Raw genomic sequence first — 13468 nt, 5'->3', positions numbered from 1 at the left:
TTTGCACAATCAGAGTTGCACAGTTAAGCTGTGTCAGAGCACATTTAAATCTCAGAAAATTAACTTGAATCAAACCCCACTGAATTGGATCACAAAAACATTTGTATGTGGACTTTCATGGTTCAATCTTAAAGAAGTTTTTGCTTTTACCATTTTGAGCACTTTGGGCCTCCTAATACGCCCCTCCCAAATTGCAGTCTGTGTTGACTGCTTTTAGCACTGCAAATAAAGAGAAACCTTGCTGTATATTCTGAGAGTATGTCTGAATACTGTTCCTACACCTGTTTCTTCCTGTGCTGCTTGGGTTTTTCTTGCCCAATACTGATATAAACAGCCTTTCAAATGCAACAAGTCCTCTGCTGGGAGGGGAGTTTTGCTTGCCTTGAACATTTTCTTTTCACTGGAGCGCTGTGAAGAAGGGCAGTTCAGAGAATTGGGTTGAGGGACAATCCCCTAAATGTAGCTGGTAAAATTGTGAAAAGGCAGTTTATAGTGCATAGTAAAAGATGTGGATACAAAAATGCAAGAATCCCAAATCCTAAAGCAATAAATTAAATGTTTAAACATAATGTTTTACATGCGGTTTAATTCAGTACCAGAATTAAACTTTATTTGTCTACTGCTTCTAAAGCATGGGTTATGGTTTTTTGGAGATTTTCTTCTTTTCTAGAAAACATCAGTGTGAATCCTACTGGTTTTGCATCTGCTGTGGCATTACTTTAAAGCAAAATATGCAGGATTTGACTTATACTGGAAAGTACTCTGCTTTGAGCATTTAGGATATTATCAGTTGTTTTGGAAGAACAAAATTGCTCTGCACAGTTCTTTGTGGTTGAGTAGAGGATGAAAGATCTGATCCTGTGCCTGTGGAATGAAATTTAGATCTGGCAATAAAAACTTCTCAAATCTTTTTGGCTCAACCTCTTAAGAGAATAAGAGTAGCAGATGCTGAGTTCTTTCTGAAGATCAGTTCCCTCATTTTCAAGTATGGTTTTGTAACTTTTTACTGTGTGAAAAGTTATGGTTTTGTTTTTTATTTCTGTTTTAGTTCACATTTTTAAAAAAACCCAAACCAACACCAAGCCCTCAAAAAAAAAAAAAAAAAAAAAGCCTACAAAACCTAAAGACTGCAAAGCACAAAATCATTTTAAGTTTGTATTAAAAAACCATACAAAACTGTGGTTAACTTTAGGCCTTTAAACTTGCAAAAAAACCCTCAGGAATAGAAACATTCAGCAAGAGATTTGTATGTTGCTATTCATTCACTACCTGTGAATTCACTACTACAGTGTTTAGTTCAAATCACTTGCAATTTTTTATTGAGTATCATGTAGGTACAGTAAAGTGAGGAAGCAAGATAAGGGACTTTGTGCATTAAGGTTTGTTTTATTCAGGACCAGGGATAATCCATAATGGATATATGTTGTGGGGCTCTTAATTTTTTTCTACTTGGTCCGAGCAGAAGGGAAGGAAGCCAGGGGAGAGCAGCCAACCTGAGCAGTGCTAATCCAAACCATACACTGTATTTCTGGAGCTTGTGTGTCTAATGTGATCTCTGTAGGTAGAAAAGTGGCCTAGTCAGTGCTGGCCAATTAACTCTTCAAATACTGAAATTCATCTGCAGCTTTCTTGGAGGTCTAGTTGTACGCTGTGCTCCCTGCCAGATAGAGACAGTTGGGGTATACAAGACTGGGTAATTTTTCTCATCCTTTAGAAGGAAAAGCATATGAGTTTCTTCCTATAGCAAATCTGAAAAGGAAGAGATTTGTAACTTCTGTGTTGCTTCTGTCTATTTAAATCATCTTGAAATGACTGTTGGGATCAAGGCTCCACCTGGACATGCTGGAAATGATATTGCTCTCCAAGGTAGACTTAGCTTCTGCAGCATTTTCATGGCATTGCTGGCTTCTGCAGAGTTATCTGCAATGCTGACTCGTAGTGGTTGATCCATGAGATTAATTTGGAGTGTGTATTTTGTGCCATTGCCATGCAGATAATTTTGCCTTAATAGTTAGCTGGTGCAGAGAGCTGTTACTAAGAACTGGTACACTCTTCAGTGGGGCTAAAAGTGAAAAAATAATGCAAGATGATCCTGACTCTTAAGTAAAAGAAAATACTGTGTAATATGAATGTCATACTTTTATTTGATATGATTGCTTTTCTTAGATTAGTCAAGGTAACGTTTTTTCTGTTAAGATTTCAGTAAACATTTTGTCCCATGAGAACTGTTAGAAAAGCTGAAGAAAGTTGTGACAGAAATACAAGGTGGGAAGAAACTGAGCTGAAGAAGAAGGAACCATTGTACTGACAGGAAAATGGTACAGGCAGAGTTGTTCTGAGGTTGGTCTTGGCACTGAAGTGTGATAGTTCCACTAGTGACTGCATGGGCTGCCCCATGCATGTAGGCATTCTCCCCACTAATTTGCCTCTTTAGTGTCCTCTTTGGACTGCTGGAATCTGCTGGCAGATGTGATATCCATGTGTAGTCTCTCATGCTCAGTATAGCTCTTTTGGAATTACCAGCATACTGTGTTGCAGGATCTGGTGGTAAAGCCTCCAAATCCCAGTGCACAAGTGTGCCACAAATGGAGAAATGGATTTTGTTCTTGTATGCTACATGAGTGAGCAGTTTGGCTCTAGTGTAGAAACACACAAGGATAAAACAAATATGCAGGTATGTTACTCCAAAATGAGGTTGAAAAGAAAACTAAACATCAATTGAACTACTCCGACAGCTAGATTTTTCTGTATTGTCTCAACTCTCTATATCTTCTCACTCTACTTTTTCTCCTTCTTGTACTTTTTTGTCCATTTCTAGTTTTTTTTCCAGTCTCAGAGTTTGCTCTTCAAAGTGATTGGTCTTTTCTACTTATACCATAGATTGAAGAAATTTTTTTCTTCTTGCATTTTCTTACCTGCTGTTGCAGTTTTAAGCTGTGACTGGGACGCAGCTGAACAAAAAGGCATATGTTATCCTGGAATTTAGTAGGTAACATCTTTCCTGTTGAACCATTGCATCTCCAGGGATCAAATGTTGTGTTCTTGGCTTTGTGTACCCTGGGGTTCAAGATCAGTTTGGAGCTAAGTTGGAGCTGTAGTAGTCACAAGTGTCATCCAAATGCCTTTTTGTTTAACTTTAGGGTAACTCCTTAAAGCAAAGGGTGGCTGGATTGTGTTTGCATAACTTATTTGCTTAAGCATTGCTGCTGCCAGGTCATTAACTTTATTTCTTTTAATTTATCAGGTAGAACTGTTCTCAATGCAGCTTAATTGAAAGCAGACCCACATGCACGTACACAAACAGCTGGAGCAGGAATCTTAGTGGGGATGCCTGAATAGTAATTGGGAAGGTAACCTCCTGTATGGTACACACAGCCTTCACATGGCATTGCTGCTGGGAATGTGATGTTATTAGAAGGCTTAGTTAGGGCAGAGAGGAACTCTCATGTTTTAAATACTCAAATTCAAGTGCTCGAGGCTTTGGCAAAATTTCAGTAATCAGAATGGAGGGAGGGAATGTCACTCTTCTTCCTTGGTCATCCATACACAGTACAATTCCTCATTTGGTGAGGCTTTTAGAAGCAGAGCAGCTCAGCAAGTGCCACATTAACTAAGCTGTGGTCTGTAAGTTATAAAGTTCTGCTCAATTCTGGCCACTGGCAAAGAAAGGATCTGAATATTGAAAACATTGCTTAACCAATCCTGCTGAAAATAAATATGACCCAGAGACAGAAGAAAATGGATTAGTGCATAACTGCCCAGAAATCTGTATTTACTCTATTACCAGAAGTATTTACTCTGTTCCAGGAAGTATTGCTGTAACACCATAGGAAGTCCTCTGGATTTCATGCCTTGTACTGTGTGTTTCTGAGAGGTCTTCACTTAGAGAACTTTCTACATTTTATGCTTTGATATTGACATGAAAGTTATGTGAGAATTTACTTTGCTCTTTAAGTGTTTATTCAGCTCATCACCTGGCTCTGTCATCATATGCCTGTGACAATAACATGTGTTGCTGAAACAGAATGTGAAATGCATATTTTCAGTAAAATATTCCCATCACTTCATGTTATACTAGCTGGTGCAGCTTGAATTGGAAAAGTTAACACTGGAGAGGCCAATATTTACAGTATCAGCTGGAATGATATAATTAGTTTAGCTGCCCAGATAGTACTGTGATGAACATGATACGAATGCCTAGATACAGATTTCCATTTGCAACTGTCTGAAATGAAAGCTGCAAACTCCCAGGCTCTTCATGGGAGTAAAGATTAGCTTCAAAGTATATGACATAAAATTGGCTTTTCTTTCTTTCTCCTCTAATGAATAAATAATCAAGAAGAAACATGTCACACTTTAGAAATAGCAAGGAAAGCTCAAATAGCCTTTTAAAGAGTCTCTGTAGCTAATACATTTTTAAATGCTAAAACTGTAGACTTAAAAAGTGTCAGGTCTTTGTGAAAGATTTATGAGTCAAGCTGTTCCTCTCTAGGCAACCTGTATTTAAGATATATTCTCTCAATCTATGTCTATAGGGTATGTAATAAGTTCTGCAGAAGAATAGCAGAGGTGGTCTTAATCCTTGTGCAGTTTAGGTGGCAGAAATCATCCATGAGAACAGATTAACTCATGGAAGTAAATAACCCCCATGTGTATATATACAGCTGTCAAGGTTTTGTCTTCAACAGAAAGGGAATAGAGGTATGGAAAACAAGTCAGAAATTTGTCATGTAAGTTTTGTGTGGAGCTTCAGAATGTCTAGAAGTTTTTCTGCTCTTTCTTGGTATTCCTTTAACTTGTTTTTGTTTTCTTATTTTCAATTACTGTGTTATAGTTGCTTTTTCTTAATATTAATTATGTAATGAATTTCAAGAGACTGTTAACACTAATTATCCCTAGAGGAGATTTTTGTCTGATGTGCGATACCTAGTACATAGGACTGCAAACAATTAAATGATGGCTTAAAGAAAAAATATGTACTATTATGAATAAGTTCATTTTGAAATATGGCTATTATTTGTGAGGTATTTTCTTGCCTACCTGAGGATGTTTGTCCTTGTGGAGATTAGCCGACAACAATGTAAAGTTTTGAGAGAGTGAGGAATATGCAGGTATGCCACAAACACTCAAAATGAAACCACAGAAAAAAGGGAAGCTTGAAAGTATGTATTTTTACTAAAGGATTGGAATAAATGCTCAATAAATGTCCAGTTTAGCCTTGAGTCAGCACAGAGCAACACCAGTTGGTTTTGTCTAAATGCAAATCTTTGTAAAATAAAGTAAAATACAACAGGAAATCCCACTGTGAACTATTTTGCATTTGGGTTTAGGAGAGAGTTGGAGTCAAGTGGTGATTGAACAAGAATAATGTTTTGTATAACATGTGTTTCTGTTTCAAATGTTCCTTTTCTGTTGTTGACATGATGTTCTTGTTTGGGGAAAAGCAGTCATGTGTACAAAGTGTATTAAAGTGGCAAGGACCCTCATATTAATACTTCTTTCCAGTCTTGTCAAGGGCTGCTCTATTGTTTGGGCTCTAGAGGAGGTTATTAGATATCTTCACCCCAGGGCAGCTCTTTAATCTCTTATGGGTGGAGGTGGAGAATGTTCTCCAACATAGGGATACAGATTGAGGCCCCAACTTGTTCTGAGCCCTCTGATGAGTCTGAGAAGAGTAAGATTGAAGTTCAGCATAATTTATTCTGATGTGTTAATATTTTTTGGGCATGTATTTCCCTAAGTAGTAGAAAAAAATGGTGGAAGATTCCTGGGTTGGTAGAAATCTCAGTGTCTGCTTTTCTTTCTTGCAGAAAGCATTAATAGATTAGTCAAAAGTTCTAAAATGCAATTGTGGTCAAACACTTTTTTGTAGTACAAATGGGGTTTGTTTTCAGGTCTTTCACTTGTCTTTGCTTTGTTTTCATCTTCATTTTTCCTGCCTACTCATCCTTTCTGTGGAGATTGTTGAACTTCCATTTTTAAATTCTCTTTCCAGATGTGTGATCTGTGTAGGTAGCACATCCCTGGTTGTCAGTGCTGAGATCACAGGCTCTGGAGACATCCTTGGAGATTTTAAAGTCCCCTTTGTGGTGGGGGAGAATTTTTTCACAACTTGAGATATACTGTTGGGAATAGAGAGAATGGGGTTAATAAGGGTAAGGAGAACATGTTTAGGGAAGGCAATTGTGGCTTCGTCTGCCTCTACCTCTGCAAAACATGTATATGCTGTACTAATTTGGGGGATTACTAGAAACATTGAGGTGTTTTTTCTTGAAGGGATGTTTTTGGCAGGATATTAAGCAGTTTTTCTGGAATATGACAGTAATTCTCTAGTAAAAACACACAAATAAGAATGTGAAGGTAAGGGTTCTATTCAGTTGGTTTGTGGGGGTTTGTGGTTTTTGGTTTTCTTTTTTGTTTGTAGATTTTTGGGTTTCTAATTTTCATGAGGATGGGGGTTTTGGGGTTTTTTGTTTTAAATAAGGGTGGTCTAACCCTTGTCTGAGGGTTCAATATTGGTAAGATGCTTTGAAGGTGCATATATGGGGAAAGAGATAGGCAATGAAGTTTTTACGTCAGATTTAAATGGACTAAGGGAGAAGGAAAAGTTAATGCTTAGGCATAGTTTTGTGGTTATGGTGTGACTCACAAGAAAGACTTGGTCCATGTGACACATACATTACAAACACTTGTAAAAACATGCCGTTAGAGATCCAGAATGAGGAGTGGGCTGACTTAATGCTATTCTGAATCCATAACATTCACATTTTCTGGCACAGTGAGAGTAATGCTGCAAATGAAATGTTGTATTACTGCTTTTGCTTTACTTTTATTACTGCTTTTACATTACTTTGTTGTCCCTGATGGACAATGTCCCTTCTGATCAGCTAGAAATGAAGTTTTAATCCTGCCTTTCATTTTTTCCATGCCATCTAGTGATGCTGACACTAGGGTTTTTTATTTGAGTCAGGATTTAGATATACTTCGACAGAGAACTCACTGTGATTTAAGTTTTTATAGTTACATTAAGTGCTTTAAAGTACACGCTGGTTTTTTTGCTGTTTTCCTACGTATGAAGAATCAAATTTTCAGTTTAGATTTATGTTTAAATGTGATTGTTTTAAGTTTTCATTAATGTCTCCCTCAATGTCCGTTGTGTGGTCATAATTTTCCTCAGTGTGTTTGCATAAATATAGTTTTAAACCTCTTGGAGCCATACCTATATCTGGGCATGGCCATGTAGAAATGGGTCTTGTATCTTCCTAATATTTTGTATTCACTGGTAATCTTTGTTCAGAATTTGGATTCCTGTATTTTAAGTTTTTGAAAGTAGTGGATTTCTTAGGTTTAGTCTTGGATCTAAAGGAGACATTCTAAACATTTAATAGTTTTAAAAGAAACACTTTTTAGAAACTACAGTATCTGTAGCATGTGCTATATCTATGAGGGAGTTTTATATTTTCATTTCAGAAGAGTTGTTTGGTTTTTTCCTAGAAAGCTATGAAAATGAACCTTTTTTGTGATAAAGATTGAGCTTTAGAATCTGTTTCACATTCTGTTTAATCTTAGCTTTAACAAAGTTAAGATGTCATTCTGTGTTTAAATCCCCTTGCTAACATAATTTATTCCATCTATTTTTTTTTACCTGTGTTTGTAAGTCATCTACTAAGACTCCAATAGGTTGATAAAGAAACTAAGAACAGCATGTGAAAAGAAAAAATCTTCTCCATATGTAGCAATTGCAACAAGTGGGATTTGGTTTGAGAGGATGAATGTATCTCTTCACTGATAGTAACAGGAAAGCTTCAGAGGGCACAGAGATGTCACAGCAGGTCTTGAAAGCTGAGTGTGTAGGGGTTTTTTGGTTTTTGTAGGGGGTGGTTGTGAGAGTGGTTGTTAGATTTTTCTAATACAGATACTAAGAGTTCAAGTCACAAAGGAAAACAAATTCCCAGCGATGCCGATTATCCCAGTTACCACTTAAATAATTTGCAGCCACGAGAGCTCAGTGTTAATATAAAGCACACTGCTGTGATTTAATGATTGTTTAATTGTAAAAAAGGCCAATGAAGTATCATAAATGTTTTTTTGGGACTAAGACTTTCCCCTGTTACATTTAAAGAGCATATTAGATGGATTTCTTATATGCAATTATGTGGCAGTTTTACCCAGACTGAGTTTGTAGTGCCCTGATAATGGTCAGAATTCTGCAATAATGAAAAATAAATCAGAGTTGGAACAGGCAAATTGTATGCTTTTGAACCTGCAGAGTTATTTTTTATGGGTTTTTTTTTATTTGTTCGTAAATAAAACAAGCTTTAGTTTCTTTGAAGCAGACATCTCTGCAAATGGGAGAAGCTGAAACCAGCACAGGCAGGTGTTGAGCAAATGTCTCCAGTGAGCTCTCACAAGGGTTTTGTTATAGATTTCTGATTCTTTTTATTAGTCTGCTCAGAATCTCACTTCTCAGGTTTGTACTTAATTGCTGGGTGATTCTGTGGCATAAACTTCCAAATGTCTACCTGTTGTTTAAATCTGATTCCAGCCAGTCTCCCAAGCAAGACTTGTTTACCCCTTGTACATCCAAGGCTCACTCGGGTACCTTCTCCTCAGAGTTTGCATGTTGTTTCTTCAAGGTAATTTTAACAGACAAATTTACAGGACCACACACTTGGGGTATTTAGCTGTACCTTTTGAATCACACTTACAAAAATGTAGGTGATTTACATGTTCCAAAAACATGAGCGTTTTCAACCTCATCAATTATTTTTAATATTAAAAGTCAGCAGATGGAGCCAAAGGCTTGTAGAAAAATGAATTGTGCTGAATGTATATTAAACCACAAAGCCCACTACGTTTAACTAATGAGGTTTCTACTAAAATTTATAACAAAGCTATTTATTTGCTGCTAAACCTCACATTGCCATCCTTTTTTCATTCCCTTTTTTCTGTGCAGAGTGAGAGCTCATCCCTTCCTCTTAGGGGTCTAACAAGACTCAAAAGAGTGAAGTTTGGGTGGGAACCTGATTTTTGTTCTTTGTAGATGTACGTCTGTGTAATGTTTTCTGTGGAAGCAGTTACTATTTTATCTGTGAACATGGTGTTATATTTTTTCAATATTTTCCCTTCTCCTGTGAGCATGGTAACTGGAATCCACTGTTGAGGGTTAGACTGGAATTCATTGCAACCTCGTTTCAATTGTTGCATAGTTGGTAAGGTACTGGGGTTTCATGTTTTTCTTCTGAAATGACTGGAATAAGTTTTTGCCGTAGATAACTTGTCAGATTTGGCATCCTAATAGGCTAACCCTATGCTTTTTGTTAGATATTAGCATCCTTTTGGGATTTTAAATAATACTTTCATAGCAATGAGGAGATGGGATATTTTCTAAACTATCTGTGCAATTTATCCCATTTTCTATAAAACGAAAAACCCCAAAGGCAATGTGGTACCTATCTTTTGTAGGAAAAGGGAGAAAAAACTATCATGGTTTAAAAATACGATATCCAAAGGGGATGCAAAAAATTATGGTGGCTGACCAGAGAATATTCCAGTGATACAGTGATATTTTGCCATTTAAGAAAGACAGAAAAATGAAATTAAGTGACTAATGGCAGCTGTTTTGTCGAACTTGATGTAAAAACTTTTCTCCTCTAAATCTAATTTTCTGAAGGAATATGAAATGTACATATGTTACACATAGAATCTAGAGCCAGTGGTATATAAATGTATGCTTAAATATTGCATGTATATTTTTTCTCATTTTTGTTTTACTGATTCTTGAAGCTCGGTTTCTTCAGTTTGAAGCAAGGATCTCCTTAGAGAGGCTTGAGAAATTGGGCATACTGGCCAAGTTAAAAGCTTTTCTTATTTTTCTGCTTATCTTTGGCCTCATCTCTGTTTAAATTATCTTTCCTGCATTCCTGCTCTTGAAAGACTGTGATAAAACTTCCACCAGTTGTACCAACTTGCTGACTTAATTTTCTCTAATGAACTTTGGCTGTAGTAGCAAGATTTTCTAACACTGACGTTTTTCTTTCAAATTATATGGTCAGGTTTTAGTTTCAGATTCACTCTGGACTTAGTCATAGGCTTTTCTAGTAGGCATTTTACTTCCAAAATGTGCTCAGTCACTTCCAGTGAAATTTTCTTTTCAAGCCCCTTACATTGTTTTAGAAAAGTAATACAGGACTGGGATGTGCATCCCTAATTCTATCTTTATGCAGTCTCCAGGTAACTGAATGTTGCAGTCTCACTGTGATGTATCTTCTATGTTTTTATTTGCTGTAGATGAATGTTAATGCAACTTTTAACACAGAGAAAATAAAGTGATAACACAGAAAGGCACAGTGCTTTTTGCTATATAGGAGCTATGAGAGCTAATGACTATGATGAAAAAAATCTGCAGATAAGGAAGCCTGATCTTTAAGAAGTGTTTCTAAAAGATCTGATGAAACTTTTTAAAATACATTGCCCTCCCCCCCCCCCAAAAAAAAAAAAAAAAAAAAAAAAAAAAAAATTCTAAACACCCAATCCAAACTCTCCAGTTTCTAATAATGAAAATTTTTTGCATTGCTGGATAGGCTAGATAACCTTCTTTGGAATGGGTTCCGTCATCTCATAGTATTTTTTGTGGCCTTCACACTTTGGATTACATGTAATTTCAATTTTAATTTAAAAATAAAAGATTCTAGCTTTCAGGACTTGGGGGGGAGTGACACTTGCAGCTTTCCAGCTTAAGTGGAGACAAGTCTTCTCCCAGTCCTGGGATGTTAATTTTGAAGCCTAATTGTGGTACTTTGAAATGTCATTGGCCATTTTAGTGAGGTTGTCTCTGCAGGTGTGATTTGGCAGCTGCAGTCCTGAGACCCAAGGATGGGAAGTAACAGATTCTGTGAGGAAATAAATTGAGCAGAAGAGAGATACATAGGAAAAAAAAAAACAAACAAAAAAAACCAAAAAGGAAATTAAAAGCTGTTTTTTTGTGTGCTGCAATACCACATAAAGAATTGTTCTTTACTCTGTGAAAAACCTTTATGTGACAACAGGCTATTTACTGTTTTCCATAGGTTTCAAGTTGCCCCCATTACTTTTACCAAGTTTCTGTCCATGGTGATTTGCTGTCAGGTGTTTGTGCTGTTGGCTCTGAAGCTGTCTCCTCTGTTAAACATGCATGTTGCAACCCCACTGAGCCTATTTTTAAGGTTCCCTCATAGACCCACATCTAGCTTCCTTTTAAAAGACCCATAATGGATTAAAATTATTTATAAATTGACAACTGTTTACCATCTTTCTCCTGACTGATGATTGTTTCCTTATCATTGATCTATAAATGCCCAGAAATTATACGTCTCAGAAAATACTCTGATAGAGTGTGTTCTAAAACAATAAATAAAAACACTAACAAAAGGAAAATAGCATTTTGTTCATAGTGTATAGTGAATATAGTGTAAAGGTCATATTAGCCAAGAGAATCCTGTTGAGCATTCCATGTACCTGAGTGGTACTTGCACACCTCTGCCCGATGGGCTTCTTCCCTTCCCTGAGGTGCAGAGGATTCCCCATGTTTGTTACAGGTGTCTGTGGCACTTGATACTGGAAAATGAGGATGCTTGTTTTAAATAAAGAATGGATTTGCATAGTGTGAGAAATGAGACTCAGTTTTAAGTTTTAGAGGTTTATTAAACGTTAACAAAATATAACAAAACTGAATAAGGAAAAATGACAGTGCTGGGAGCATGGGGCTTCTCATAACATACACACAATATTCATCTCTTAATTGTGAGAGCAAGAGCCAACCATCACATTACTCATCTATAACACATAGGTACTCAGAAATATTAAAGTATGCTGATGATAGTTGCAATTTCTTTGGATCTTGATGAAGGTTTTAAAATAGGACTGCCAGTAAGAAATGCCTGTGTGCAAAGTGTAGAAATATTTATTCACCTGATGACAGTTGAAAGCATTAGGCAAATAGAAAGATAATAGAAGATTAGAAGTGTTTAGAAGATGACAGTTTGTACTTCTATCATTTGAATACAGCTTCTGTCTAGCATTGTCAGAATTTAGTAGGTGTGCTTGCAGCATGTATCAGGAATTACTTCTTTTATATTCACACCTGGAGTTTTTTTCAAATTGGACAGCTCTTCCATAGCAAGTAAACAAATCCTTGAGAGGCAGAGAAGTCTCTACTCTTTGTCTATTGTAAGTGCTTGTTGTATCAGAGGTGAGGGACCTTTTCATGAGTTAATCAAAAAGACCTATGCAAACAAGCAAGAGGATTTTTTCTTTGGTCAGTCACTACAGTTACAGAGCCTGACATTATTAGTGAACCTTCGTGATCTCATAGGCTGCTGCAAACTCTTGTGCACCAGAACCCTCTTAATAAAAATGTGAGGCGCTGGATACACAAATTCATAGCAGCTGTCACAGCTGGGCTGTGGTGAAGTTTGGTCAAGACCCTTTGAACTTTTTATTTCACACTAATCCCATTTAGTGTGATCAATATACGGACCTCCAGCTCCTAGGTCTGTTAATTGGGTGTCAAGTGTTGGGTTGGCCTGTGTCAGGCTGTAAAATACAAACACAGAAGAGACTATCAGTAGGGAAGTAAAGTGTTTATTGTTTGAATGTATAAGAGGGAAAAGTTGCCTTCCTAGTCTGAGATGTCCTTAGGGATCTTAAGAGTCTTTTGTTTCTTTCAGTAAGGTAACAGTATAGTTAAATATGCATTTGAACAAAAATAGTAGAGCAGTTGGGGGCTGGAGAATACTGTAAAAGATCTAGTTCTGCTAATAATTTGATGCTGGAATACCTCTTTGCCTACCTTCCCTCCTGCCTTTTTTCCTGATAATAAATATACTTAATTGCTTTCTTAACTATTTGTGTTGGGTTGCTTTAAGATGGGAGTTCTTTATTGTTTTGCACGTGTATGTCTAAAATGAAGTTTCTTCTAAGACTTACCAATATTTATTTTAACTTGTGCTTTGTAGCATTCAGGGAATAGACAGGATAACTTAGATCTTCATTTCCCCATCTTGGAGAATCTCGGGAGGTTTTTAACTCCCCCATCTTTAGTTCTCTATCATTTAGGGAAGCGTAAATATGTAGAATGATATTTCAACTTTCATACATTTTTGTGTTCTTTTATTTCAGCCTTTCAGTGACAGAAAGGACTGGGGAGTTGTGAGTAGTTTGTTTCATCTCCTTTGAAGAAAACCTAAAATTTATAATCCCAGATCAGACCTTTCCTATAACTCACACAACTCATCCTGTTAACTGTTTTAATATATGGCACTGCTATTTCATTAAACAACATCCAGGAATAATTAGTTCAGCAATGATGCCTCGGAACAAAAGCCCTTGATTTCGTTCAACTTTATAAGTTGGTCTCTTTTGATCTGCAAGAACACATCTGGGGCCTTTAAGAAAGCAGAAAGAAAAATATTAAATGTTTAGTAAGGCT

At 36.7% G+C, this 13468-nt stretch overlaps 1 protein-coding gene across 4 annotated transcripts in view; it reads left to right on the top strand.

Annotated features, from left to right (window-relative positions):
• Nucleotides 1-13468, top strand: part of EEFSEC (eukaryotic elongation factor, selenocysteine-tRNA specific) — a 124000-nt gene that overhangs the window by 41331 nt on the left and 69201 nt on the right. The gene's annotated exons all lie outside the window — the stretch shown is intronic.

The sequence above is a fragment of the Lonchura striata genome, chromosome 12 (genome assembly GCF_046129695.1).
Source record: "Lonchura striata isolate bLonStr1 chromosome 12, bLonStr1.mat, whole genome shotgun sequence".
Lineage (NCBI taxonomy): Eukaryota > Metazoa > Chordata > Aves > Passeriformes > Estrildidae > Lonchura > Lonchura striata.
Note: the sequence above shows the minus strand (reverse complement) of the source record. Positions and strands in the feature narration are given on the sequence as shown.